A 3,943-nucleotide genomic window follows, 5' to 3' on the forward strand; every position below is an offset into this window, starting at 1 on the left:
AACACACCAGAAAAGCAAGATTCGAATTTAAAATTACATCTCATGATGATGATAGAGAACTTTAAGAGGGACATAAATAACTCCTTCAAAGAAATGCGGGAGAACACATGTAAACAAGTAGAAGTCCTTAAAGAGGAAACACATAAATCCCTTATAGAAATACAGGAAAATACAACCAAGCAAGTGAAGGAATTGAACAAAATCGCACAGGATCTAAAAATGAAAATAGAAACAATAAAGAAATCACAATGGGAGACAACCCTGGAGATAGAAATGTTAGGAGAAAGATCAGGAGTCATAGATGTAAGCATCAATAACACAATACAAGAGATAGAAGAGAGAATCTCAGGGGCAGAAGATACCATAGAAAATATTGACACAACAGTCAAAGAAAAAGCAAAATGCAAAAAGCTCCTAACCCAAAACATCTATAATATCTAGGATAAAATGAGACCAAACCTAAGTATAATAGGTATAGAAGAGAGTGAAGAGTCCCAACTCAAAGAGCTAGTAAATATCTTCAACAAAACTATAGAAGAAAACCTCCTTAATCTAAAGAAAGAGATGCCCATAAACACACAAGAGGCCTATAGAACCCCAAATAGATTGGACTTGAAAAGAAATTTCTCCCATCACATAATAATCAAATCACCAAATACACAAAACCAAGAAAGAATATTAAAAGCAGTAAGGGAAAAAGATCAAGTAACATATAAAGTCAGACCTATGAGAACTATACCAGACTTCCCAAGAGAGAAGTCTTTAAATACACCCTAGAAAAAGTAAGAAAGTAATCTTTCAACAAACTCAAAAGAAGATAGCCACATAATCATAAAAATAACAACAAAAATAACAGGAAGCAACAATAACTGGTTTTTAATATCTCTTGACATCTATGGACAAGATTCCTGAATAAAAAGACACAGACTAACAGACTGGATACATAAACAGGACCCAGCATTTTGTTACAAACAGGAAACACACCTAAGTGACAAAGGCAGATACTACCTCAGAGTAAAGGGCTGGAAAAAATATTTCCAAGCTAATAGCCCCAAGAAACAAGCTGGAGTAGCTATTCTAATATTGAATAAAATTGACTTTCAACCAAAGTTATCCAAAAAAAGATAAGGAAGGATACTTCATACTCATCAAAGAAGAAATACACCAAGATGAACTCTTAATTATAAACATATATGCTCCAAATGCAAGGGTACCCACATTCATAAAAGAAACTTTACTAAAGCTCAAAGCACATATTGCACCTCACACAATAATAGTGGGAAACTTTAATACCCTACTCACATCAATGGATAGATCATGGAAACAGAAACTAAACAGAGACACAGTGAAACTAGCAGAAGTTATGAACCAAATGGATTTAAGAGATATTCATAGAACATCTCATCCTAAAACAGAAGAATATACCTCCAGCTTCAGTCCTTCATAGAAGGGGGAACAAAATACTCACAGGAGGATGGGAGGGACTTGGGAGGAAGAAAGAATGGGAGGGGAAAAGGAGACAGGCTCAGGTATGGGAGGAGATGGGGAGGAGAGGGTCAGGAAAGTGAACAGAGGTGTATAATAATAGAGGATGGGGAAGTGGGGCTAGCCAAGTCCTGAAAGCAAGAGGTTCTCAGGACCTATTGGGGAGGACATTAGCTGAAATATCTAACAAAGGGGATGGAGAACCTGTAGAGACTATATTCAGAGGTTAGGAAAGGCTTCTGGTTGGGGGATGGGTCACCCATTCATCTCCAATTTTTTAACCCATAATTGCTCCTGTCTAAAGGAAATACAAGGATAACATGTGGCACAGAGACTGAAGGAAAGGTCATTTAGAGACTGTCCCATCTGGGGATCCATCCCATATAAAGACACCAAACCCAGACACTATTGCTGATGCCAAGAAGTGCTTTTTGACAGGAACCTGATATAACTGTCTCCTGAGAGGTTCTGCCAGAGCCTGACAAATACAGAGGCAGATGCTCACAGCCTGAGCACAGGGACCCCAATGGAGAAGTTAGGGCAAGAACTGAAGGAACTGAAGGGATTTGCAACCCTATAGGAAGAACAACAATATCAACCAACCAGATCTCCCAGAGCTCCCAGGAATTAAACCACCAACCAAAGAGTACACATGGAGAAATCCATGGCTCCAGCTGCATATTTAGCAAGGAATGGCCTTATCTGGCATCAGTGGGAAGTGAGGCACTTAGTCCTAAGAAGCCTCGATGCCCCAGTATAGGGGATGCCAGGGTGGTGAGGTGCGAGTGGGTGGGTGGGTGGGGAAGCACCCTCATAGAAGCAGGGTGATGGGGGGTAGGATAAGGTGTTTCCATAAGGTAAAATGGGAAAGGGGATAACATTTAAAATGTAAATAAATAAAATATACAATAAGAAATAAGTAAGAAAAAATGTAGAATGAATAGGGAGCAAGCAGGTATCACTATCTTAATATCTGATGGACTTCACACGAAAGCTTGAGAAAGATAAAACGGTCAGATCATACTGATTAAGGGAACAATCTATGAGAAGGACACCATTCTAAATGCATATGTTCTATACAAAATAAAAGATGTAAAGCCATAAATTAATTCCAACAACACAACCTAGGTGTCTCTCTCAACTGAAGAATGGATAAAGAAGGTTTGACACATCTACACAATGGAGAACTACTCAGTTGTTAAAAACAAAGACATCAAGAATTTTGCAGGCAAGCAGATGGAATTTAAGACTATAATCCTGAGTGAGGTAATCCAGAGCTAGCAAGACAAATATGATACGCCTTCACTTATAAGAGATAAGCCATAAAGTGAAGGATAACCACACTATTACTATTTACAGACTCAAATAAACTTCACGATAAGGAGGTCACAAGGGAGCATCCATAAATCTCACTCAGAAGGGGAAACTAAGTAGATATTGGGGGTAGATGAAGAGAAGGAACTGGGTAGGAGAAGGTGAGGAGGGATATGGGAGTAGTGATCAGGTGTGCTCAGAGGGAGGGCAGGAGGGCAGGAGAGTGAGAATGGAAACTGGTAGGGGGGAATCTCTGCTGATTAGCTGGAGGCTTTTGACTAGGGAGGATACTGGAATCTATGCGGGTGACCCTAGTTGAGACTCCTACTGTAGGTGGATATAGAGACTGAAGGATATATCCCTTGTAGCGGGACTTTCAGAAATGGGAGGAAGACATTAATCCACTCACAAAACTTTCATCCCCAAATTTGTCTTGCCCACAAGATGTGGAAAGATAAAGATGGAGCAGAGATGGAGGGAACAGACTGCTCCAACTTGGTACCCAACCCATGTGAGAGAGCCAACCCAACATTATTAATGATACTCTGCTATGCTTGCCAACAGGAATGTAGTAGCATAACTATTTCCTGAGAGGCTTCATCTAGCAGTGGATAGAGGCAGATACAGAGACCTGTAGGCTTAGATTTTTAAAAACCCACTTTTCCCACAACACCAAGAGGAAGCTCCACTCCAAGGCACTCTGACACATCCAGGATCAGAAGTGGGCAGGAACCAACATCTGTCCCAACACTGGGAGTAACTGGGACTAGCAGGACCAGGCACACAGGAACTCCACCAGCCCAGTGACTCGGGTTCCTCCCGGTCTGTCTGGGCTGGTGTCCAGAGCAGACCTTGGGCACAAGCTCTGCAGCCAGTCCCACAACACACAGAGAAAGTCCCACTCCCAGGTGATCTAACAAGCCCAGGATCCCAGAATCACAGGATTACAGAGACAGCTTGACTCTGAGGAGTTCTGACACAACCAGGGTCACAGGAAGGACAGACTCCAGTCAGATTTAGCAAGGGCAGGTAGCACTAGAGTTAACCAGATGACGGGGGGGGCAGGGGGGTGCAAGCAAAAGAAAATAAACAACACAAACCAAGGTCACTTGCCATCATCAGAACCCAATTCTCCCACCATAGC

This window comes from Mastomys coucha, unplaced genomic scaffold (genome assembly GCF_008632895.1).
Source record: "Mastomys coucha isolate ucsf_1 unplaced genomic scaffold, UCSF_Mcou_1 pScaffold22, whole genome shotgun sequence".
NCBI lineage: Eukaryota > Metazoa > Chordata > Mammalia > Rodentia > Muridae > Mastomys > Mastomys coucha.